This window comes from Hippocampus zosterae, chromosome 14, assembly GCF_025434085.1.
Source record: "Hippocampus zosterae strain Florida chromosome 14, ASM2543408v3, whole genome shotgun sequence".
In the NCBI taxonomy this organism is placed as follows: Eukaryota; Metazoa; Chordata; class Actinopteri; order Syngnathiformes; family Syngnathidae; genus Hippocampus; species Hippocampus zosterae.
In genome coordinates, this window is record NC_067464.1 from 18271925 (window position 1) to 18299241 (window position 27317).

The 27317-nt window shown below is 43.4% G+C and overlaps 1 protein-coding gene and 2 long non-coding RNA genes across 4 annotated transcripts in view; 1 reads left to right on the forward strand and 2 right to left on the reverse strand.

Annotated features, from left to right (window-relative positions):
• The window catches only part of LOC127614413 (leucine-rich repeat and fibronectin type-III domain-containing protein 2), a 133467-nt gene extending 132043 nt beyond the window's left edge, over positions 1 to 1424 (reverse strand). For both annotated transcript variants that reach the window (XM_052085714.1, XM_052085715.1), the window contains exon 1: positions 784 to 1424. The gene's annotated coding sequence lies outside the window, so the exon portion shown is untranslated. The remainder of the gene's footprint in view (positions 1 to 783) is intronic.
• LOC127614564 (uncharacterized) overlaps positions 1 to 23007 on the forward strand; it is a 149724-nt gene extending 126717 nt beyond the window's left edge. The window contains exon 2 of the long non-coding RNA XR_007966608.1: positions 22942 to 23007. This is a non-coding gene — a long non-coding RNA (uncharacterized LOC127614564). The remainder of the gene's footprint in view (positions 1 to 22941) is intronic.
• On the reverse strand, positions 11238 to 12279 carry LOC127614578 (uncharacterized). Its single transcript, XR_007966621.1, has 3 exons — positions 11798 to 12279; positions 11514 to 11634; positions 11238 to 11408 (listed from the first exon to the last, which is right to left on the reverse strand). It is a non-coding gene; the product is annotated as an uncharacterized LOC127614578 (long non-coding RNA).
• Positions 23008 to 27317: the final 4310 nt, after the last annotated feature.

The following is a 27317-nucleotide window of genomic DNA, read 5'->3' on the forward strand; positions in this document are numbered from 1 at the left end:
CTCCAAGGAACTGCTTGTAATCCACAAAGTAGAGATTACTGCGGGTGGGGAGTGTGTGTGTGTGTGGGGGGGGGGGGGGGGGTGTCGTAAACTGCTTCCTATGGAGTCTCGGAGTGGCTATCGATCCTCCTATCAGACGCTCGCCTCCGATATAAGCGATCGTGCGCGCGCACAGTCTGATATTCCTCTGAGACGTTAAGTTTCTCATCATAATTAAGCGTGAACACATTGGTGGCATACGCAGGCTGGGAAAACAGCACGAATTGAACAGACACAATACCCCACAAGAATTATATTGGGGGTGTTATTAAAAAAAAAAAAGCGTTTGGGCGACCAACACCGGCCCTTCTGTTCTATTTCACGTGCACACGCGCAATTTGCAAACCCCCTAAAGTGCACCCGGAATTAGTGTGCGTCGGTTACGAGCATCATGATATACATCGAAACCCACGCAGCAGCCTTCCCCCCCGCATTAAGAACAAAGCGAGGACTCCGGAACACGAACAGTCCTCAGCAACCTCTGCCGGACTGATCCCATTGCAATCGGGTTACCTGTGATAATCTAGGAGCACCCGTGAGCCACTTTCAAACACACCTCCGACACTGCAGATTGCGCGTCGTGCATCAAAAAAATATATCTATCTATTCTTTTAACTATGAAAAAAACATATTTGTTACAGTATGCATTGCACCCACTCGTTTGCTGCATTATAAACAGATAATGTAATGTGAAAGACTGCATGACAGAATCGGACATGATTTCACCCCCCCCCCCCCCCTTACCTTTGAAGATGGATAACGATCCATTATATGTCGCCGGAGGCTGTATGAATGTGGATGAGTTGACCTGGTTAGGGGCTCCAGCCGTTCCCTTCGTCCATCTACTAAAACCAAGATCTGAACTGCACAACCACCAGCTGCCTACCCGACAGCATATTCGCTTCCTCACTCGAGCTTCTTCCTTGACGGAGGAGGGGGGTGGGGGGTGGGGGGGGGGTATGTCACCGGCAAGATCTGTGATGTTCTGAAAAGCTGCACTCGCTGAGAGCCAAACTGCGACGAAGCGCTTCACATCGCATGTGTAGTTTTCCCTTGAAGTAAAAAATAAATCGGTTGGATATGAGGGCTCTGCTGTAATATTTCCAAGCGTCGTTTCAGAGTGTTGCTACATGGCAACTATTTATACTCCACGGCGAGCACACTATGTCCTTGGAACTATTTCCCTATCTTTGCGAAAGGTCCATTCGATCCCTAGAAAGTTGACCAAAATTTAGATCCACCGAACAGAGAAGTTTGTTGGCTTTTGGTGAAAGGGACTAGCAACGAGGACGCTGGGAAAATCTCTCAGCAGCTGCTGGGAGGATGGGCGCGCAGGCAGGTCAGTTCGCACGGGGAGCGCATTTACCCAAACACTTCGAGGGGGGCGAGTGCGCAATGGCCGTGCGTAAAAAGAGACAGTTGGGTTGCTCGCTCCACAGCCTGCGGTGTCGTGCTGTGTGCAGGAGATTAAGGAGCAACCACGGATTAGTGTCTTCTTAACGGCATTTAACATTCACGGGAACAAAGTAACCTATCAGGTGCAGTGTACTATGTTGTTCTAAAGAGCATCGGTCCCTCAAACCCCTTCTGACCGTCATAAAGTTTCAAGTTCTTGTGAGAAATCCACAAAAAACAAAAAATGAGTTCCCCAAAAGGGGACAGAACACATTCAGCCACTAAATAGACATTGAATGATTCTGTATGGTTTCGGTAGTGTCGAACTGCAATGTATCAAAATGAAAACAGCGTCCAATATTTTCGTTGGCTCGGTTTGTTACCCGAGTGAAAAAAATGTTTGTAACATCTATCTTTTAGCACATCGTTTTAGCTTGGCTTTGGAATAACTTATTTGGATTTGATCCTTTTATATTTCTTTAGGCAGACCGGTGAAGCCAGTGGTTAACGCACCGAACTCACCGTGCAGAGGTACCGGGTTCGATCCCAGTTCTGGCCTTCCTTTATGGAGTTTGTATGTTCTCCTCATACCTGTGTGGGTTTTCTCCGGGTACTCGCGTTTCTTCCCACATTCCAAAAACATGCATGTCAGGCTGATTGGACGCTCTAAATTGTCCCTGGGTGTGAGTGAGATCACGGATGATTGTTCGTCTCTGTGTGCCCTGCGATTGGCTGGCAACCGGTTCAGGGTGTCCCCCGCTGACTGCCCAAAGACAACTGGGATAGGCTCCAGCACGCCCCGCGACCCTTGTGAGAATAAAACGGTTCAGAAAATGGATGGATGGATATATTTATTCCTCATTACTATATATTTTTTTTAATTTTATGTTTTCTCCATGTACAGCACTTTGTACAAAAAGGTGATTGTTTTAGAGTGCTCGATAAATACAGTTGTGTCCCGAGAGGCAAACAAAGCTCCCTTTCTTTTGTATTTACAAACGTTTTATTGTCAAATCCATTCAAATGGCTCGGCAGCCCACAACCCTGGCATTTTACGCTGATGGCTTCCGTCTTGTCCTGCCTGACGTTGTCACGCTCTGGGTCCCCAGTCAGAACGACCAGAACGCACTCCGGCACCCCCAGACCGTGGCACATTCCAATTATGGTCTAAGTTTCCGAAAAAGCCAAAGTGGAGCAGAAGGCACTCGTTACGTATCCCTAAGAATTGTTTCCTTATGAGCATAGTCAATACCGAATTGATACGTATATTGATACGAGTATCAATATGTTTTTGTTAAGGTTACATTCGGTTTTGTTCCCTCATGTGGCCTTTTTTGTGTCCACCCGTTCTCATCATCCGTGTCCTTCGTGTTTAACCAATTGGCTCCCTCGACCCTTTGTGTCTTGTCCAGGTGTTTCTCGGTATCTCGTTATTTTGCTTGTATTTAGTTCCATGGGTTCTGTCAGTCTTGGTTGAATCATTTTAAGTGTCTGTGTGCTCCGGTCATGTTTTGTTTTCTGTCATAGGTTTTTGTTACTTTGGTTCCTTGGGCCTTTCAGGACTTTGTTCAAGTACTTCAGTTAGTTTTTCTCCAGTGCACTCCTGTTTGTATTTTTTTGTTAAATACATCTTGCTCAGTCCACCCTGCTCCTCCCTGCCTCTTCGCTTTTTTGAGGTCCTCTAACTACCATCATGTAAAACGTGAATTGAGAAAAAACATGCCAACATGCATTAAGTTAAAGGGAGCATCAAAGGGGTGATCGTGTACGTCTTCCCTCCTATTTGGCATTTTTGCAACAATTCTAAGATGAACTGCAGCAAGAGGTAATCAGAGAAGAAGAATGAGAATTGAGATGTTAGAATACACTGTGACGGAAATACAGTCCCATTCAAAGCAGCATGACACAGTACCGTGAACAAGTACTTGCCTCCTTCCTGATTTCTGGTTCTTTCCATATTTATCACCCAAAAAGATTTCAGTTCATCAAATCACACAGAGACAAGCTAAGGAAATACAACATGCTGTTTCTAAATGCCAATTTAATTCATTTTGAGACACAAAAAATTAAATTAATGAATCCAAACCTACCTGTCTCTTTGTGAAAAAGTAAAAATAAACCTCCTCATGGGTTCAAAGAAAGAAGATACAATATGCGAGACAGTCAACAGCGTGACGAGACATAAGGGAAGTTTGCTGGGTGAGGCCGCGATAATGCGCAGCCAATCAGCTCATGGGGTAAATTCACTCGTGCTGTCATTGTTCGATGTCGCGCCGGGAACCAATCACGCGCCTTGTTTGAGTACATGTACAGTACACTACAGTACAGGTACAAAGTCTCTGAGTCACGTCAGCTCTTTGTTCGGCATGCAGGGAAACCTCTCCTGCGCAACAACATGAAACAATGCATCTTTACACACTGTGGCTGACGATATGGCTGTATATTTTTGTTTTGTTGATTTGTATATTTTGTATATTTGTATATTTTGATTATTTAGTCAATGTGTGTGTGTGTGTGTGTGTGTGTGTGTGTGTTTTCATGAATACAGTATTTTGGAAAACAGGAAGCACAAAGTGGCAAGGGATTAATGTATTATTAGTCAAATGGATCATGTTTTTTTCTATACAACAATAAATATCATCATATTGTAGAATATAAACATAAAAGCAGATACCACAAATTAAAAGGCAATGTAAACTAAGTTTACCATATTTTCCGTACTTATGGCGCTCCTAAAAGCATTCAATTTTCTCGAAAGCCGACATTGCACTTTATAATCCAACGCGCCTAATATGTGGTTCAATATTCTAATTTATTGGATGTACTATTTTAAATGTTCTGTAAAGCACTTGGTTACAGCTGCAGCGGTTGTAGAAGTTCTGTATCAATAAAGCTGTGTTGTATTCCCGTTACCATAGCTCCATCTAGTGGATGTACAACACAACTGCAGCCAATATTGTATCTTCGATTCTATGCGCCTTATAATGCCGGTGTGCTCTATATATGAGAACAGTTTTAAAATAGGCCATTCATCAAAGGTGCGCCTTATACTCCAAAGCGCCTTTTCGTGCGGAAAATAAGGTACTTGCATGTTGAGGATTTTTTTTTTTTTAATGGCACGTGTCCTACTGAGTGATACTGCAGTCAGTCGGCATGAGGGTCAGTTGCCCTTGAACTGTCTCAGCAGTCGAAGAAGTTCTAAGTCAAGGCACCACCTGAGGTATTATTTCCCATGGGAAACTCAAAATCCATGTTGACAAGCATCCCAAAACAGATTGCGTTCAATTTACAGGCTCGATTGTACAGCCGTTTATGCCTACAGGGTTGTTTCGCCCAACACCGACTGAAGTGGTATCACTTAAAGCAGCCTGAGAGATGGAGACACTGACTAAATAAATAAATAGTGAGTAAAATCTACTGTATGGAGATTAAGTCGGATAAAAGTGTGGTTGTCCAAGCCTCCAGCTTATCTCTGCTTGGGGCGATCACCCCAAGGCTACATGTGAGAGACAAGTACAATGTTGGTCAAAGGGAATGAATGCATGAAATGGCAAAGACTACATTTTACTAATCGACTGCACCAACTGTGACCTTGTTATTCAGTTACTGAATAGAAGAAATGGTTCGAAGAGGTGTGGTCGTTGCTTGTGGTTGCTTTTTCTTGACTCCAGTCAAAATGACGGCTGCCATTTTTGGGGTGTCAACATGAAAGCAATATCATTGGTGGTGTTTGTGAGTAGAAAATGGGATCACAAGCATATTTTTTTTATTCTGGAGGCTCCGGCCTTTTGTTGGCTTTCCTTCTTATCGAGGCAGACAGTTGGAGATGTGGCGGCTGTGCCCGCGTTGCCCACTGTGCCATTTATCTGTGTTTGGATCTTCTTTTCAAATACACTTCAAGTAAAATTCTGACTTAAATGGGCGATAGAACTAGGAAAGGGATCCTCCACCCCAAGCCCACCCCCTTTCCAGCATATGCTTGGCTCTGAAATGAGCATAAACATCATCCTGTGCATTTGTGACTTTTTTTTTTATTGCCGTTCTTCTTTGTAATAACATTTGACTTGACTTTTGTTCTCGGCATAATAATGTGAGTCCTTTAGAACTGAGTGAACATAACTTTCAAAACCACAACCCACCTGATCAATTTTGCTGACCATGTCCAGTCGGTAATGAGCTCCGAGACTTTCTATTTTAATGGCTACTTGAAGATGATAACAGAGAATGTCGCGGAGCTCATCTCTCGCAATGGTCTCCTGATCACCACAATCAACCCAATGTATTTAAATGGCCACCACTGCCCTAATATCACAATCCTCGTAGAAAACCTTTGGGATGTTGGAGCAGGACATTCATATAATGAATCTTTGCAGTATATACCGTTGTCACTGATCTCTATTCCACAGCACCAGACACTTTAAAGCGCTCAAGGACTTCTGTACAATTGCACACTTAAACTTGCTCTACAAATACTACTACTGGTCACTTTAAAAAATGCTGCAACGATTATCTGCACCAACTGCACAATCGTGAAAGTATTGTATTCTACCAATGATCACGTTAGCTCTGCTTGATACTTTGCACATTATGTTACAGCTATCATTGGGTGGTACTACCTCACAGCAGTCCACTTACATGACGGAATGTCCTTCCATACGTATTTGTTGTGTCCTTGTTGATGATGATACTAGTGTAGCCTGTACAACTGGAGACAAAATTCCTTGTGTGTTCAACATACTTGGCCAATAATAATGATTTTGATTGTGAATCATTCTGAATAAATATGATTCTGATTCTGATATCCTAATAACACCGCTGACGGTTTGGCCATCGGCATGGTTTGATATTTATCGCATAAAATGAAAAAACGCTAGAGGAATATGTTTCTGAAGCTTTAACATCCGTATTATGTCTGCACTCCAGTCCACTATAATTTTCCAACAATACCACAAAAAAAAACCCTCAAGTATGACGAAACATCACTTGAGGAATTATCTAAGCGTTAAGAAAACTTTTTTGTTAAATGTGATATGAACAACAATTGAAATTGTAAGAATCTGAAGGATCAATTAATGTGAGTAACATTTACAACATACACTTACTCACCAACAGTAATGGACATAAGTGGGCATCGTCAATGCGGTGAATCCGTCAGTGAGCTGCTGGCAATATTTCAGCCCAGCCCAGTCTGTTGTCGGCAAAATGACATTGAGAACGGACTTACAGTACTAAATCAGACGCAGGTGCCGCAAACCTGACGCACAGCCAAATACAGAAAAAATAAATAAATAAAACACTGACATATACCATCCAGTCCCATAGACTTCAATGCCATGTGCCTATATTGATTTTGCTCCATCAATCACCACACTGTGAGTGAGTGTTTGTTTTTATTTGAGTTTTTTTCTTATATTTGTCTGTGCGTCGTCTTGTTACAATACTATCTGCCAGTTGGCCAAGTGACTGTGCCCACTTTGGCAGGCCTGAAATACTGACGGAAATAGTGATGGAGTTACAGGGCCTTTCATCAGTTTTATGCAATGCCCACCTCTGGTAATACTGGAAATACTATGGAAAAAGAAATAATGCAGATAAATTGCCATTTATTTTTAAATAGGTCGAGGCGCTCCAGGCTGAACCAACTTGACACGTCAACTTTCCCACTGTGAAATGAGAGCTACAGCTTCAGGTCACCTTTTTATATATATATATATATATATATATATATATATATATATATATATATATATATATATATATATATATATATATATATATTCATTCATTCATTCATCTTCCGTACCGCTTGATCCTCACTAGGGTCGCGGGGGGTGCTGGAGCCCATCCCAGCCGTCTCCGGGCAGTAGGCGGGGGACACCCTGAATCGGTTGCCAGCCAATCGCAGGGCACTATATATATATATATATATATATATATATATATATATATATATATATATATATTAGAGCTGTCAAACGATTAAATTATTTAATCTAATTAAAAATGCAACTGTCATAATTAACTCTAATGAACAAAAAAATTAATCGTGATTACTCACACATTTTTTATCATTTCTGAATTTCCTTTTACATTTTTTGTCCTATTGTTCCCCATTTTAATGCTCTCATCAACATGGAATCATGAATCCGTTTTCTATGTGCCAAATGCAAATATTTACTGAAATAAAAATTTCGATTTTCAATTTTACATGGACATTTTTCACTTGGTGCAGTTAGTCACACATAATCTCTCCCACAATATTACTGGCCATCAATAACGGTGAAAAAAAAATATTTTGTCACACAACAGCTTTTTTATGAAATCAAAACAGCGCAATATAACATTATAAAGTGCACATCTAAGGTACACTCGTACTCAGCCTATAGTGGATTTAAACCATGGTTGCATACTTCGTTTTTCTCAAGTTTGCTTTATACACAGCAGTCTGTTTCTGTATGTTTGCTGAAGAATAACGAGACACCGGGCACCAGTGTTCATTATGTGCCGCTGTATTTGAAACTGCCGGCCGTACAAACAAGCACACGCACTTCCCCCGTGCTGCAGGAGCAAACCATTCTGAAAGGGGAGCGGGGTTCACTCCCCCTAACACAGTCAGGCTATGTTGATTGTGTTGGTCCTTCTTGCGCGGAAGTCTCTCTACGGTTTTGTGTAGACCTCATTTTGAATGACTACACATGGTTCGATGACAACACTGGAGACGTTTGATTTTCGCTAGGTCGCTACCACTATAGCGCACTGTCACTGTCAGACGAACACAGAGAAGCTGCACCCGCTCTATTTATATGGACACGGAACGCTGTAACCTTCCACACAAAATAGTTCCAAACAAGTAACAATCGCGTCAGTGGCATACATGTATACCTGTATGATACACAGAGAGAGAAGAACAGGTAACTTTGGTCTTGTCAGTGGAGCAATCTGGTAACTTTTAAAGTAAACTTTCCATTCATAAACTCTAAGTATCCGTTGTCGGTGTCTCCGCGCTGCCATGGCTGGCAAAACGGACATGGGCGTGAACTTCTGCAGCGCGCTTGTTGTTTTGTTTCTGGTGTATATATAGAGCAACGTAACATCCGCTTGTGACGTGTGCCGCGTTAATCTCGCGAGAAAAAATTTAATCCCGTTAAAATTCATTTAAATTAATGGCAATAAAAACGCGCTAAACTGACAGCTCTAATATATATATATATATATATATATATATATATATATATATATATATATATATATATATATATATATAGAATTAAACGTTTCCATAACCAACCATACCATCCCATTTCTCATAATTGTAATGATAAGCTCATTCCTTTGTAATATTCAATCGCATGAAACATATTTGTGAGAATATGATCATCTGGACACATATACTCGCAAAAGCAATGATCAGTTCACCATAAACAACAAACAAAAAGACACGCCTACGAAGCTCAGTTCAAACTTAAAGCCACCGGTTATGCTTTTGGCATGCGTGCCCATCTCACAGCAGCGGTGAAAAAACAAGTCAAGCAAATGAACTCTGAGCTTGCCGTTATTCCCGGAGGCTTGACTAAAGAACTCCAACCGCTGGACATTGGCATCAACCGGGCGTTCAAAGTAAAGTTGCGAACGGCATGTGAACAATGGATGATCGATGGCAAACACAACTTTACAAAGAGTGAGAGGCAGCGCTGGGCGAGTTACGCCACAATACGCAACAACGAGAGGGAACGCGGCGTTTTTGATGGATTACGGTACTTGCACAATTGTTCAATTCTTTCTACACACACACGCGCTGCCACCATGGTTCGCTCTGTTCTTTACTTTCAAATGTGGGAAAGCTTCACACGAGAGAAATGTTGACTTTGCTGTTGCTACTCCTTCTTTCCGCTCGGCAATGCGTAGCAACTCACACGAGCATGTGATGCATTCAATGACAACTGAGATGTGCAGTCCTCTGCTTCTGATACAGAGGATGAGGACTTTGATGGATTTCTGGGTGATGATTGATCGAAAAACGTGTGAACATTGTACGATGGCTAAATAAAATACACCCGAACTCAGTTCTGGTTTCGTTGCCTTTTTAAAAACGTGTTTTTAGCTTATCTGTATGTCTTGGCATGCTACCGTATGCTTCAAGCTAACGTGTTAGAGTGCACGCATGCATGCCATATATTTAAGCTGGCGTATGTTTTACCACTGTAAAACTGCGGCCATTAGTACGCTGCGTCGAATAGTCGTGAAAATACGGTAGTTGTCAGCAAGCAAAATCAAATTTGGATTATTTAGTATCATGATCCTGTTCTTGTGTCTCCAGCAGGTGGCAGACTAGAGCCAATCCTTCAAAGTGCACACCTGCTGCCAATGTCCTCATTATTTAGCCGTGCATTTAAGGACTGACAAACTGCCTGCAATTTGTTGGATTATTGTTGACCTTGTTGCTGCTCTTGTTCGAGTTACTATTTTCTAGACCTTCCGCTAGTGATGGGTCCATGAGGCCTCATGAGGCGTGTCGACACACTGACACACTGTGTTGATACTGTGCTGATACTGTGTCATTGACCACTGCCACCTGCTGGACCTACAAGATCCCTGCAGCCAACCCACTTAACAGACTGAACAGACTAATTGTTTTGTATATTGAACATATAAAATATACAATTCGGTAATAAATTGGCAAAAGGTGAAGGTAAGATATAAAAAAAGGAAAAGAATATAGTAATCATCGCAAATATGTGTTCAAAGGAGTAGAAAGAAGCAAAAAACCTACCCCGAGTCCTACCCCTTCTTATATATGAATTGATCATTGTTCTAAATAGGAAAGAAAGTCTACATATCAACAAATGCTTTTACCATTATGTATGCTGTACTAATACATTTTTACAACATTAGGTTTGTATATACAGTACATACTCTTTAGAGCACATGTATATGTCGATTTTCTCATATTCATAATGGATGCTACATTTCATTAATATATTAAATAATCTCATCAATGTATTTCTGATGTATTGCTATATTTCATGAGTGTATCGAATTTATCAGCTTAATTCTGATTTGTGTAGTTGTCTTGTACTACTCTCGAATTCATTTTTAATCTCAGCAAGAGAGTTCCTCATTTTACTGGTCCGTTTCAGAATCATTCCACAGATTTACACCTATTACACATACACTCCTTTGTGTGATGTTCGTTCGTGTTTTGGAATTTTTTGTATAGATTAGTACCCCCTAAATTATGACAACTTTCTCGAATTTTAAAAAGCTTCTGGATCTTTTGGCAAAGGTTATTATTGTGTGCTTTGTACATTAATTGGGCGATTTTGAAGTCATTCAGGTCATGAGATTTCATTGTTTAATTTGATAAACAGTGGATTTGTGGGTTCCGTCCATTTGGAGCCAGTGATTGTTCCGATTGCTTTGTATTGTAGTTTTAAAACGGTGTTTTACTGGCATTTCCCCATATTCCCACACAATAGGTCAAATATGGAAGTAATAAAAGTATAAGGTGTACAAGGATCTCTTATTCAGCAAATCCTTAGTTTTTGGGAGGATCCCCATGGTTTGGGATATTTTTCTTTTATTATCTATTATGTAGCTGCCAGCACAGTTTTGCATCTGCAACTGTTCCAAAACATTTTCATAAGGTCATTCATCGATTTGATGATGAAGTGTATGCAATATCATTCACATCCATGCATTCATTTTGCAACATTCAATGTGTTCAAATAATGTGAAGATGATTTGAATGAGGATGCTTGTGGGCTTTGATTTCACATTTTTATTGAGAAAAATAAGATGCTCCAATGTTTTAAACTTCAGCCTGTTGCGTCTTTTACAAGCGATTTCTCCTGCTGTGGAGAACACACGCTCACAAGGGACGGATGAGGCTGGCGTACAAAGGAACTCCTTTGCGAGGTGGGAGAGGTTTGGGAAAGAAGTGTGTTGGTCCTTCCAGTACAGCTGCTTCCTGGAACCTTGATTGTCAAACATGGAGGGGAGAGTCAACCAATAATAATTACTGATAGTCAATTAAATCATCAACATAGCAACCGTGAAAAGATGAGTGAACGTTTGTATACCTGGCGTAATACTGGGTGTATCGCGAACTTCATTCTCATGCTTGGCCCGATAATGCCTCAGCATAGTGGAGGTGCTTCTGTTGGTGTATGACAATTCGACTTGGCAAATTCGACATTTCACCTGTAATGAAATGTGAATAAGAAGTAACTAAGAGTTACCTTGAAATGTATTCGGATTAGAATGGTACAGCACATGTCAATAATCTGAGAGGCACTCGGCGAGTGCCTCTCGCCGAGAGGCTCTCGGCCACAGAAGGCGATTTGAATAAATAAATAAATTATACCTTATTCTCCAGGACATCAAAATGGTCCCACACGGCGGATGATTTGCGTCTCTGCTCCATAATCGGCAAGGCACGAACACGAAGTCTGCACTGACACGAACTTCGACAAGCGAGCGTGAGTGAGGTCTGGCTTGTTTCGGCAGGTGGCTTTGTGTCGCCAAACGACTTCCTTATAAACACTGTGCGGCGGGCTTTTGCTGCGTCAACGCCCTCTGCACTGAGTCGACGCCCCCTGGACTAAGTGGCGCAGCCTCCTGTACTGTGCCAAGCAGCCGATGCAGTCTAAACTGCACCGGTGCAGTTCACGTGTCAATTAGCAGCCTGGACTGTGTCAACGCAGCCGATGTGTCAATTAGCAGCCTGGACTGTGTCAACACAGTCGATGTGTCAATTAGCAGCCTGGACTGTGTCAACGCAGCCGGTGTGTCAATTAGAAGCCTGAACTGTGTCAACGCAGTTCACGTGTCAATCACGTGACGTAATGAGCCAGCACATGCATCGACACGTGGTTTGCTCTGTGAGCCCGGCACATGTGTCAATGCATCAGTGTCGCTGGACCCATCACTACCTTCCGCTCTTGTCAGAGTAGTTCTTGTTCTCTTAGTTCAACGTTTTTTGTAAGGATAGTCTTTGTTTCGTCATTTGATCTTGATTTTCTTTTGTCGGTTGAATTGGATTCTTGACATTTCGTTTGGTATGTTCGGGTTAATTATTTCGTTGCCTTTTGAAAGTGCTTTTTGTGAATGTCTTGTTTTTCTTTCCCTTGTTATTTATGACCAGTGATTTCTGTTTCTTTGTTGGTGCGCTTTTTGTGAATATTTTTGTGACGGGGTTTTGTTTGGTGTCTACGATTCTGGGATCCTAAACATTTTTCGGTATGTTCTGAACCTGACATTGAGTTTGTGTCAAACTATGTTTTAATGTGTGCACAGGTGCAGAGTTCGATTCCGGCTCCATCCTTCCTGTGTGGGGTTTGCATGTTCTAACCGTGCCTGCGTGGGTTTTCTCCGGGTACTTCAGTTTCCTCCCACATTCCAAAAATATGCCTGGCAGGCTGATTGGACACTCAAAATTGTCCCTAGGTGTGAGTATGAGTGTGGATGCTTGTTCGTCTCTGTGTGCCCTGCGATTGTCTGACAACCTGTTCGGGGTGTCCCCCGCCTACTGCCCGAAGACAGCTGGAATAGGCTTCAGGATGCACGAGACTCTTGTGGAGATAAGCAGGTTGAAAAATGGATGGATGGGATCAACCTTGCTGCTTGTTCACATCAATATATTTTATTCTCTGTAGTAAATTTTCCTTTTCCATGTACGCCACTTTATTCTGTCCACACTGTACCTTTCATCGAAATAGCCTTGCTGAGATTAACAGATATTGACCTTTAACATCCATGAACTGTGTCAGTATTCAATATAACCTTTTGAATACTCTCTGTGAAAGACACTTTTTGCATGCATTCTTCCTCCACCCCCTTTATTTTCTTTTGCTTAAACATTTCTGCTCAGTGAGTCTCTAATTCAATCCACATTATAAAATGAGTCAATATCATATTGAATGGGGCTAGGTATTGAAAGAAAGTGGAGTTAAGGGTAAGCACCCTGAACTTGAATTACACCCATTCCGGGGTTAAATATGCTTTCATTACTGCGTAGGCGCCTGACTTTTATGCAATGAATGATACTGATAGCGTTGATCTCAGTATTACAGCTTCACGGGGATCTGCTGTATGCGTACCGCTCTTTCTTACTCCTGATATAGGGACCTCTACGTGTACCAAAAATAAACATTTTTTACAACAGTCAGACAATGAGACGTGCAATAAATCAGTAAATTAAAGCCCAAACTACTTGACATTATGGTTACCCTAGCTAATCATTTTATTATCGGAATCAATGAAATGACGTTTAATAGCGGGTGTAAAATGAGCTGGGAGTGATTGATGTATTCATTTGAACCATTTCATGGTCAGAAGCCTGAAAATTACTGACACTAATGTCATTGTTATCCGACTGTAGTGATGTTGCACTTATCAAGAAGTATACCATCTAATTAATAGGTCCTCTAATGTCGCATAATGTCAAGAACACACTTGAGTCCTCATTGAACAAGCTGATTTAAACGATGGCAAATGTTCTAAATATAAGCGTAAATGTGTTAGAGGAATCTATGAGCTAAATTGTATCATGTTTAAAGTTTCCTTTATTCTGGGCACATCTAGACGTTTGGGTGCGTATCCAGCACCCCCAAATTCCTGTGCACAAAGCCGGAGGGCTGTTGAAGTCCACAATTAGCACGGTTAACAGGTGGGCGACCACAGGGGAGAACGCGAAACTCGTCACAAAAGGGGAATGAATAATTCGGGAACAGCGGTTGAGCAACAAAAGACGAGTTGAGAACACCCGTCGCGCCCAGCCGACATTGGCCATCCGCAAAGTCTGCAACATGTATTCGATGTAGACCAGACAGAAAAGGCGCCAATGTACTGATGGTTCAAGTTTGAAAAACGGGTAACCCATCACTACCGAAGGCCGGACCAGGGGTGCGGCATGCAAATATCGGGGGCAGTGTTTTTCTTGTATTTTGCATATCTTACAATAAAATGTCGAACTCGCGGAGACAGGACTTTGAGTGTGATTGGGGAGCAACTAACCGTCGTTCGATCTCAGAGATCCGCTTCCGCCGATATTGAAGACAATTTTCCTGTGTGCCGAGTCATTTCTTTAACTTTGTCCGAGAAAATCTCTGACAACTTGTAATGACGATACAAACTAAATAACACTATTGTACCAAATTACAAAACCTAAGGATATAAATCGCTTGATTTATTCAGAATTGAATCAATTCCTCCCCCTCATGCTTATGGTGGTTTGACAACATTGAGATTGGTGGTCGACTGGCTAGCGAGTTGGCCTCACAGTGCAGAGTGTTAAGGATTCGATTCGGGCTCTAGCCTTACGGTGTGGGGTCTGCATGTTTTCCCCATGCCTGCGTATGTTTTCTCTGGGTACTCCGGTCTCCTCCAAGATTTCAGAAACATGCATGGCGTGAGGAGAAAGCGGATCGGAAAATGGATGGTGGATGCCCCACACGTGATAGACTTGTGCCAGTGGTGTCATAGTTTAAAGGTGGGCAAATTCATGAAATATGCAACGCATTTCACCACTCGGGACTTCATCGGGAAGCTAATATGTCTGGGCTCCGCTGCCGGCTTTTACATAGACAGGTGTTGTCATTAGCAAATGAGTGACAGCTGGGAGAGGGGTGGGGCTTGCATAGCCACTCAACATAGCATAATCCAAACTACAAATCATACAAGAGAATGCAAGAGGAGCAGTAATACAAAGAGGGCTACAAATTTCATGTATTAAAAAGATTAAAAGCAGTGTAAATATGTTCAGGAGCTACAATGATAAGAGGATACGAATGAGAAGGGAAAGGATGGGAGGATGGGGTTCTTGAAAGCTTCTCACGATAGATGGGTGGTTATTCTTCAGCAGAAAGAATGGGCGCAGTCTTATATTGAATCAACTTCCCGTGTTTAGGACATAAATGAAAGAATAAAACAAAAACAATACAGAAAACGCAAATAACAGATCGCAGGTAGCCATGACAAGCCAGAATCGTTATAGGTATGAGCTCAACTCCGGGGATTCATTGAGGCCATGCGGTTCCAGTGAATTAAGTGCATGAATTCAGTATCGTTCTCTCTGGAGAGGCTTTCAAACTGGCTTCCCCCCTCTTGGGTTGGTTAAAAGTATTTATTTGCCAATAAATCTAAGGGAGGCCGCAGAACCAAGATTCTTCTCTCTAAAATGCCTGGCTATGGCGTAGTCTGGATTCCCATTCCAGAGGGCAGATTTGTGCTCTGCTCTTCTCGGTTACACAATGCGCTTGGTTAGTCCAACATAGATAATACCACGTGGACATTTCAACAACTAAACAATGTGTGACAATTTTACAGTTTATGCGCATCAACGTTATGATGTTGTTCATCTTACAGGAGTGGCAAAGGGAGAGAAATAAACAACTTAAGCAAGGTTAAAATGAATGTGATTTTGTTTCTTTTTAGGGATTGAATGGAAAAAAATATGACTTGAATATTTTGTCTTCAGTGTCTCTTTATTTGTGTGTGACACAAAATGATGATAAAGAAATATGGGAAATCTGCTTGGCTCTCGACGAAGGCGGACGCATTTTTGCACTGCTCCTGCCCTCACCCCACCCTTTCCGTGCTCGCCACTTAGTCTTTGTGCTGTCTTTGTCTAACTTTTTTCCTAGGCTTTGTTGAGGAATGGGAGCTGTCAATTTCCTCTTGGTCCTCCTTGGACGCAGGTTGGGAGGTACGCCTCTCATGCAAATCCCCGAAACAAAGAAAGTAACATGTCATCTGACAGCTTTCTGTTCTATCGCAAAATTCAACCAACGGGAACGGCTTTATTGGAAGTGAAGAAGCTGCCGCTCATTCTGGATGGTTGGGCGCGAATGTCCAACACTTAGACTCAAGCGGTGACTGAGCTCAACCGCAATATTGACGCGGTTTTGGAGCGACTCCACACGATCGACAACATCATGGAGAAGTTGGAATCCGCGCTGCGGAAAGAGTTTTCGGATTCGGCTGTTTGGCGCCAGTGAAGAGATACAGGCCACGGACTCAAGGCTGTCTGAAATTGTTGGCGGCCATCCCTCCAAAACAAACAACGCTATCTGGCCCTTTCCCCTGGATGGAAGTAGGCATGGAATCTAGGGCCCCCACCATCACCCCCCTCCTTCTTGGCCATGGACTGATAAGCCGGGACTGTCTTCATGATGAGCAGACCTCGACGAAGCAGCTATGACCTGTATACGCATACACATACACAACTGGACAACCACACGCGCATACACATCCTTGTTATCACCACCTTCATCGCTCCGATTCTTTTTCCCCCGTGACGTGGTTCGACCTGCGGGGCGCACGTGGGAATCCGTGCAGCTGGTCAGGCGGCCGCGGTACGGTCACCCCCCCGCCCCTTCCCCCCTTCCCATTCATCCTCCCCCTTATTACATGTTATGTCTTGTGTGACTTGTTGTAACTGTCATATGCTTATTTATGTGCTAGTGTCTTTTTTTTATCCTGGACTTAAATTATCCTCAGAAGAGGATAGTTCGAGCGTGTTTTTTTTTCCCTCTCCCTACCCAGCGTTTTCCTTTCTGAATTCTGATTGTAATTTCCCCATTGCAGGACAAATAAAGGATATCTTAAAATATACCATAGTAGTTGCAAATGTTGCTGTGATTTAATAAACAACCAAAAAAATGTACTGCATTGCACTTTCAGAGTTGCTATGTATATGCTTGGAGGGGGTGGGGGGGATAGTGTGAAATGATTGGCTTGCTCTGAGGCACATACAATCGACTTTCCATCTCTAACAATAGATAACATGGAATTTTAGTCCCCAAAGGAGACAAAATACAATTGTGGTTGACTGAACTAAAAGTGCACAAAGCACATGAGAGTTGACAGTAAAAATACCCACGAGAGGAACATTTGTGAAAATTACTTTGAATTCATAGATACTGGCTGGAAAGGTTTACATCCTTTATTATATCATTTTGTACGAATACAAGTATTCATTGGGCTTTTTTTCTGTCCCCGGTTATTTCATTTGTACCCCCACCATTTAGCTCTATTGCCGCCCTCGTGAATCTATTGCCTGGTCAAACTCTATGGACGTATAACCGTATTCTTGAGTGGGTATTACATCCCTTTTGGTGAATTCATAAAAAAATAAAAAAAATAAAAACATGCTCTCTTTTGATGTGTAATTATCACCGTCAGCATGACAGGTCTGCACATCCCAACTTGTTGGCTACAAATTCACTGGTGAAAGGTGTTTTCAAATTATAAGCGTGCTTGATCTTTTTCACGCATTTAAATGACAGTCCTAAGTCCCGTGGAGAACCCATGTTTCCTTGATTCAAAGTCATCTGAGCTGTCAGGTGAATCACGCCATTTTTGGTGTTTCCGCGTCATGTCAGAAATCTGGCCAAGAGAACGTGTGCAAAGCCAGAGGACAAGGAAGGTGAGCGGTTTCTGCCTCTTTCACATGGGATGTGATGACATCACACAATGACAAACTCGATGATTCAAAGAAACAAAACAACTCAAAGATCGTCAGTCATTCAGTTCTGATCATGCTGTTAGACTTCATTCTCAACACCATTTCTTTTGAGATTTTGCCATACTCAACTCAATACAATTTAACTATATTTATAGTGCACTTTCAAACAACCACCGCTCTATTCAAAGTGCTGTACATGGAACAAAAATTATATATACAACAATAAAGCAATAAATTAATAACAAAGACAGTAGAAAGCACAAAAACAGTAAAACTAAAAATCATGTCGGAGTCATGCTGAGTCAAAATCCAAAGAATAAAATTGAGTTTTGAGATGAATTTTAACAATGGGCAGTGAGGGGACTTGCCAAACATTCAGTGGGAGGTCCTTCCAAAGAGAGGGTGCGGCAACGGTAAAGGCTCAATCCCCTCTGAGCCTCCACTTAGTTCTTGGTACTTTGAATAATGCCTGGTCCGCAGACCGGGGCTCAGAGAGGTAAGGTGGAGCGAGGCCATTTAAAGATTTGAAAACAAATAATAGGATCTTAAAAAGAACTCTAAAATGTATAGGGAGGCAGTGAAGGGATGCCAGAGTAGGAGTTTTGTGCTCCCTCTTATGAGTACCAGTCAAGAGGCAAGCAGCAGCATTCTGGACCAGCTAAAGATGCGTCATGGAGGATTAGCTGACTCCAAAGTAAAGTACATTACTGTTATCCAGCCGGGATGTGACGAAGTCATGGCATTTTTGTTTGAAAGTGCTCATGAGGAAAGATATGTTTTACTTTAGCCAGCTGCCTAAAATGAAAGAATCTGGATTGAACAACTGCAACAATTTGCCGGTCCAATTGAAAAATACTGTGCGGTTTAAGACACAAGTTTGAGACTGTTGACTTACGATAAGGAGCCAGGGGGCCCAAGTCTACAGGATGGAATGTACAAGGGCCACTGGGACCAAACACCATCATTTCGGTATTCTTTTCATTGAAATTCAAGAAATGTAGTATCATCCAGACCTTAATTTCCTCCAGGCAGGATAAAAGTGGCCTTAATGAGAAAGCGTCTTCTTTACCTTACCTTACCTTGGATATTTTTTGTATTGTTATATTCGTTAATAAATAGACAACAGTGATTCTAACCAGACACTGTATTGTTTCACATTTTATAAATGGAGCCCTGATTGTCTTATGTAGGTCAAGGGTCAACATGAGGAGCGGAATTTGGATCCAGAAACGGATATGAAGAGTAAAAATCTTTATCTCCAAAAATATAAAGTAACTACAGAGAGCAGAGCTGGATGCAGGAGATATGGAAGACATATGACATTCTGACTCGAAGAAAGCTTGACGTACTGACCAGGCCACATGTCACTGAGTAACGTGGGCTTATGTATTGTTGTGACATCAGGCCGATATGACAGAATAAAGGTGACATAATAAAAGACCAACTGCAGCACAAATGATTCACCAAGGAATAACCAGTCATGACATGAGGTTTCTCATAACAGAAAAATGTGAAAGTGACAGACGAGGACGGTGTTAAATAAATGAGGATGTCTTTCCAGAACTCTGGTGATGACTACAACATGTGACTTTTGATAAGTAAGGAAGTATGCTGTGATGTTCATGTTTGCAATTTGAAATTATGGCACTTTTTATCAAGTGGTGGGTTTTAAACTCTTTGACATTTTCTCCTCTCTTATTCGGTGAAAAAGGTAACAGGGACATCAAAGACTGTCACAACACTTACAGGTCCACACACACAGTAATTACGGTGCTGCATGTCCTCAGCTCCTTGAAACCCTTCCTAGTCCTAAATGGTAATTAGAGAGAAACCTCTGACAAGCTACAGTAAGTGGAATGATGAGAAGGGTTTTTTTCTTTCCGCAGAGATAAATAATTCATGAACGCTACAAGTATTACTTTGAGGAATGTTGGTGGTTTCTGTCGATATGTAACTTTTGAAGAAAGACAAATTCATCAATTTAGCATTCTCACAATTCAATGTTGGTCATTTAAATTGCCATCAAGTTTGACAAACTACAGCATTCGGCAGCAGGTCAGTGCCAGCAGTGTCACCTTTTAAAACGAGATGTTGGCACACACACAACCAGATTTAGTGTGACACACTCACATTTCCTTTTTTTTTGATTGCAGCATATATTGCATTCAGAATTGATTTTCATATCAAATGAAAATGTTCATGGCCATATTGTGGTAAATGGGGTGTAGGAAAACAAATGGGTGGTGCCATTGTGTCTGGGTATTATTTGCGCTCAGTTTTTTGCTTTCAGGTATGGTTTGCAAGAAAACGGACTCTTTGCACATAACGCCACAACGTTACATCTGTTGCGAATCATACGGCTTAACCATTTTCAGTTTTGCTCAGAATGATGGCAGTGTATTCATAATTTACAGGATGAGCCTTACGAAAAGAGCTTTTTCTTTTTCTCCAAAAGCAACAAAATACTCACTGTGAGCATTGTTTTGTTTCAATGTACACATTGTCATCCAAATTTAAGCTACCGCTGATTTTCTAGCAATGTTTAACACGCTCATGATTACGTGTGCTCTATCGTACAAGCTGTACAACTGGACACTACACTACATGAAAACTTTTCACGTCGAAACACTATCGAAGCACAGAACTACAAATTCAACTTAAAAAGATGGTCATGAATTATTTCCAACAGTCATTTGTCTTGATTTCATTGCATCTCTCTTAGCCGTGTGGCTTTTAGTTGTTTGTGGGTTCATGTTTATTTTTTTGGTCCAATCAAATTTCAGCTTTGACGCGTTTCATTTTGTCGCAACGCCTTCAGAACCTCGAGCACAGGAATTAAAAAGTTTTAAATAATGAAGGGATTCATTACTTCATTGAAGAATAAAAACATCAATGTTGAGTTAAATAATAATTTCCTCCACCCAACCTGATAAAGGTTTTACAAAAATGCACCCCATAGCATGTGTTTGATTGCATTGTGCTGAATGCACTCTTAGTTGTTGCGCCCACAGGATTTTTGTTGTTTCTTTGACCCTTTCATGCACCTTGTAAGCTGATAACATGATAAGCTGTCCACTGTAGTGACCGCTGTCCCTGAAAAGATTAAATTGTAGCACCATTCCTTTGATCTGGGGCCTCATGAACAAGTACTTGTGCGGCTTTCATTCTAAAATACGGTTCATGGCCAAATCCAGAAAACGTAGCACATTAATAAATCTCTGCATACGCGTGTATCCAAAAACATCCCTTTGGCACATCTCAATCCATGCTGAAATGTTGGAGTACCACATTCCTCTCTCTCAATGCCCTTATATCAATATGCAAATTAAACAGTTCCTGCCGGTGGGAATAAACACTCTGAATAATAATTATATTATCAAGACATCAGTAACCGATGAAAAAAGAGAAACTTCACAAAACGTGGGCTGAATATGCTGATAAATGAATTCAAGGCTCGAAAACTTATCTTTGGGACACTGTCTTCTGGAGTTAACAACTTCTAATACGGGGCTGAGCAGCGACGGTAGACTGGACGTTTAGTTCAGCGGTAAGCACTCTGGGCCACGTGAATTCGATCCCTGAGATGGAAGGATGTCACCATTGTAAAAACACCCCCAACCCACAGGTGTCAACGTCAAGGCCCGGGGCCCAGATTGGGCCCCCACATCATTTTCTGTGGCCCGTGAAAGCAAATCAAAGATGTCAGCTTTCACGATTCTTACTGAAATCTCTACAAAAATTTCAAATTCTCATATGTAAAAAATAAAAGTGATACTGTAAGAATTTTCTTGTTAACAAACCCCTCTTTACAGTAACTAAAATAATAGGTGAATAAAGCATTGTTCCTGACTTCTTTATATGGTGTCAGTCAAAATAGCCCTCCAAGGGAAACTGTAACTAAAATCAGGCCCATGACAAAAATGAGTTTTACACCCCTGCCCTAACACTACTCTCAACAAAAAGTTTTCGATGGCATCGAAACCGGTCGACTGTTCTTCTCACGCCACTGCCCAGCATCCTGTCTGCATCTCCCCAATAGCTCAAAAGCACATACCTAAAAAAAAATCACATGTATGCCACAGTCACACTTAAAGACAATTTAGAGTGTTCAATTAATCTACTACACATGTTTTTGGAATGTGGGAGGAAACCGAGGTACCCGCAGAAAACCCACGCAGGCACAGGGAGAACATGCAAGCTCTACACAGGAAGGCCCAAGCCGAAATCAAACCCTGCACCTCTGCACTGTGAGGCCGTCGTGCTAACCACATGCCCGCCCTTACAGTTCCCATAAACAAAAATAATCACAGTTTGTCATTTTAATAGAATTCTAACAACACCACAACTTCAATTGAGACTACACGAGTTGTAGTGGGAGGAATAAAATGCTCCATTTATATGCAAATATTTTTTTCCAAAGAGTCTTGAGTAAAATCCCCTTTTCCACAAATGTATTGCTTTTTTTTTTTTTTTTTTTTAAAGAAGTAACTTACGTTATGCACTCATTTGGACTACTCCACTCCCATTATGGGGGCTCAAGGACACGATAAGGTAGGGGTGGGCAATTATTTTTTGCATAGGGCCACATGAGAACCAGAAAATATTATGAAGGGCCGGATCAAAAGGTTGAACTCAATTCGCCATAATATCAATTGGATTTCTTTATTTAAAAAGCAGTATTTTGCATTTTTTGGCACGTTATTCAGTCGTATCAAACGGGATTCGCTTGACTCGACGCTACAGCGGGCTTCCGTATCGTCTCCCCCATCCTCCCTGTGCTCTGCAACTTCAAGTAACTGCGCCACCTGGCATTGAAATGCCTGTCATTACAAGTCCAAATGAAATGAATGCAGTTGTTGACATCAAGCCTTAATTGTGTACCAACCTTCGGCGGGCCGGATTAAAAAGACCAATGGGCCGGATTTGGCCCGCAGGCCGTAGTTTGCCCACCTCTCCTTAAAGCATAGGTGTCAAACTCAGGTCCTGGAGGGCCGCTGCCGTGCAAGTCTCCCTGTTGCAACACACCTGATTCAAATGAACAGGTTCAATGTCAGGCTTGCGCAGAGCTTGCTGATGATCTGATCATTTGAATCAGGTGTGTTGCAACAGGGAGACTTGGAAAACATGCAGGGCAGCGGCCCTCCAGGACCTGAGTTTGACACCTATGCTTTAAGGAGACTCAGGTGCACATTTTGGGGAATTGGCTTCCATTGACCCTTAAATTTGCAATTCAGAGTTGATAGTTGTGTCCGCGGCTGTTCGCTCTAAACTACATCACCTACCGTTCTGAACTAAGGAAGACGTTTCCTCATGTCAATGATCCATCCATTCATCCATCATCTACCGCTTATCCGGGGCCGGGTCGCGGGGGCAACAGCTTTAGCAGGGAAGCCCAGACTTCCCTCTGCTAGCTACTTCTTCCAGCTCTCCCCGGGGGATTCCGAGGCGTTCCCAAGCCAGCTGGGTGACGTAGTCTCTCCAGCGTGTCCTGGGTCTTCCTCGGGGTCTCCTCCCGGTGGGACATGCCCGGAACACCTCCCCAGGGAGGCGCTCAGGAGGCATCCGAATCAGATGCCCAAGCCACCTCATCTGGCTCCTCTCGATGTGGAGGAGAAGCGGCTCGACTCTGAGCCCCTCCCGGATGACCGAGCTCCTCACCTTATCTCTAAGGGAGAGCCCGGACACCCTGCGGAGAAAACTCATTTCGGCCGCTTGTATCCGGGATCTCGTTCTTTCGGTCACGACCCATAGCTCGTGGCCATAGATGAGGGTTGGGACGTAGATCGACCGGTAAATTGAGAGCTTCGCCCTTTGGCTCAGCTCCTTCTTTACCACGACAGACCGATACAACGTCCGCATCACAGCAGACGCTGCACCGATCCGCCTGTCGATCTCTCGCTCCCTCCTGCCCTCACTCGTGAACAAGACCCCAAGATACTTAAACTCCTCCACTTGGGGTAATATCTCCTCCCCGACCCGGAGGGGGCAATCCACCCTTTTCCGACTCAGGACCATGGTTTCAGATTTGGAGGTGCTGATTTTCATCCCAACCGTTTCACACTCGGCTGCGAAACGCTCCAGTGAGAGTTGTAGAGCCCCGTTTGAAGGAGCCAACAGCACCACATCATCTGCAAAAAGCAGGGATGTAATACTGAGGCCCCCAAAACAGACTCCCTCAACGCTTCGGCTGCGCCTAGAAATTCTGTCCATAAAGGTTATGAACAGAATCGGCGACAAAGGGCAGCCTTGGCGGAGTCCTACCCCCACTGGAAACGGTTCCGACTTACTGCCGGCAATGCGAACCAAACTCTGACATCGGTGGTATAGTGACCGAACAGCCCGTATCAGGGGGTTCGGTACGCCATACCCACGAAGCACCCCCCACAGAACTCCCCGAGGGACACGGTCAAACGCCTTCTCCAAGTCCACAAAACACATGTAGACTGGTTGGGCGAATTCCCACATACCCTCAAGGACCCTGCTAAGGGTGTAGAGCTGGTCCACTGTTCCACGGCCGGGACGAAAACCACACTGCTCCTCCTCAATCTGAGGCTCGACTTCCTGACGGACCCTCCTCTCCAGCACCCCTGAATAGACCTTACCAGGGAGGCTGAGGAGTGTGATCCCTCTGTAGTTGGAACACACCCTCCGGTCCCCCTTTTTAAAAAGAGGGACTACCACCCCGGTCTGCCAATCCAGAGGCACTCTCCCTGTTGACCACGCGATGTTGTAGAGGCGTGTCAACCAGGACAGCCCCACAACATCCAGAGCCTTGAGGAACTCCGGGCGGATCTCATCCACCCCTGGGGCCTTGCCACCGAGGAGCTTTTTAACCACATCGGTGACTTCAACCACAGAGATAGGAGAGCCCACCTCAGAGTCCCCAGGCTCTGCTTCCTCAAAGGAAGGCGTGTTGGTGGAGTTGAGGAGGTCTTCGAAGTACTCTGCCCACCGGTTCACAACGTCCCGAGTCGAAGTCAGCAGCGCCCCATCCCCACTGTACACAGTGTTAGTGGTGCACTGCTTCCCCCTCCTGAGACGTCGGATGGTGGACCAGAATTTCCTCAAAGCCGTCCGGAAGTCGGCTTCCATGGCCTCACCGAACTCTTCCCACGCTCGGGTTTTTGCCTCAGCGACCACCGAAGCCGCGGTCCGCTTGGCCAGTCGATACCCGTCAGCTGCCTCTGGGGTCCCACAGGCCATAAAGGCTCGATAGGACTCCTTCTTCAGCTTGACGGCATCCCTTACTGCTGGTGTCCACCAGCGAGTACGAGGATTGCCGCCACGACAGGCACCAACCACCTTACGGCCACAACTCAGATTGGCCGCCTCAACAATAGAGGCACGGAACATGGTCCACTCGGACTCAATGTCCCCCGTCTCCCCCGGAACATGGGAAAAGCTTTGTCGGAGGTGGGAGTTGAAACTCCTTCTGACAGGGGATTCCGCCAGACGCTCCCAACAAACCCTCACTATACGTTTGGGTCTGCCAGGACGGACCGGCATCTTCCCCCACCATCGGAGCCTACTCACCACCAGGTGGTGATCAGTTGACAGCTCCGCCCCTCTCTTCACCCGAGTGTCCAGAACATGCGGCCGCAAATCCGATGATACAACTACAAAGTCGATCATCGAACTGCGGCCTAGGGTGTCCTGGTGCCAAGTGCACATATGGACACCCTTATGTTTGAACAAGGTGTTCGTTATGGACAATCCGTGGCGAGCACAGAAGTCCAATAACAAAACACCACTCGGGTTTTGATCGGGGGGGCCGTTCCTCCCAATCACGCCCCTCCAGGTATCACTGTCATTGCCCACGTGAGCATTGAAGTCCCCCAGCAGAACAATGGAGTCCCCAGCAGGAGTACTCTCCAGCACACCCTCCAAGGACTCCAAAAAGGGTGGGTATGCTGAGCTGCTGTTTGGTGCATATGCACAAACAACAGTCAGGACCCGTCCACCCACCCGAAGGCGGAGGGAGGCAACCCTCTCGTCTACCGGTGTGAACCCCAATGTACAGGCACTGAGCCGGGGGGCAATGAGTATGCCCACACCTGCTCTGCGCCTCTCACCGTGAGCAACTCCAGAGTGGAAGAGAGTCCAACCCCTCTCGAGAGAACTGGTACCAGAACCCAGGCTGTGTGTGGAGGCAAGTCCGACTATATCCAGTCGGAAATTCTCTGCCTCACACACCAGCTCGGGCTCCTTCCCTGCCAGAGAGGTGACATTCCATGTCCCAAGAGCTAGCTTCTGCAGCCGAGGATCGGACCGCCAGGGTCCCCGCCTTTGGCTGCCGCCCAGCTCGCATTGCACCCGACCCCTTTGGCCCCTCTCATGGGTGGTGAGCCCATGGGAAGGGCATGTTCATGTTCATGTCAATGAATTCTCTCTTAATCTTGCACTTAACCATATTGGAATTCTGATTAATAGTTACAATAACAACGATTACCAAGACGTAATGTTCTGGAATTGTAGAGGGCACTCAGCAAAAGAAGCTGGTATCACGAAGTGTTACGCCAAACGTAAAAGAGCATTTTAATTGTTCTCACAAGCCTTTATTTACAATAAATATAATACAATGCATATTTATGTAGCGCTTTCACAACAGCTGCAGCTGGAACAAAAGCGCTTTACAGGACATTTAACAAAAAAAATAAACATAATCCAACAGAGCACATCACATAAAACCTGGACAATAATACAATCATAACAGCTATTCCTACATACGGCTTGTTGTTTGAAGCAGTTATAGATGAGAGGAGAGACATCGAGTCTCCTTTCACCAGTGGATCTGAGACGTCATGATCACATGATCGTCATTTAGATCTCATGTGTGTATATAACGTAATGCAAGCCTCTTTCACCCTGAAGTAATCCAGGTAACGTCAGATTCTTTATTTTTAATCAAAACATAAATACCAAAACGACAAAAATATATTAAAAAATGTGCCAATACACATTTGCCCTAAAATATCACTTTAACTAAAACAATGATAAATATTTATAGTTTCTTTCCTGCTATAGGACCCGAAATCAAATTTTAGACATGTCCGCCATTGAAGGCAGAAGTTCCACCTCCGCTCCTTTGACCACCCAATCACGAAGTTAAAGCTTACAGGTAGTTTTATGATTGATGTGGTAAAAAAGGCAGAAATGACTCGGTGTGTTATTATTCAATAATAGCATCTCTTTAATTAAGACTACGAATGTTGGCACCATCATGTCAAAGTAGCTTTAATTACGAGGCAGAAGTTCCATCGAACTTCAGACCACACCCATTCAGCCAATCACAGATGCAAGTTGTAGGCATGCATGTTTTTTTTTAATTAACTCAGAAATAGGTGCGCTGTCGATGTGCAAAACATTTCCAAAACAAGGATACGACGAAACATGCATTTCATTACACGCATGTGTTTTT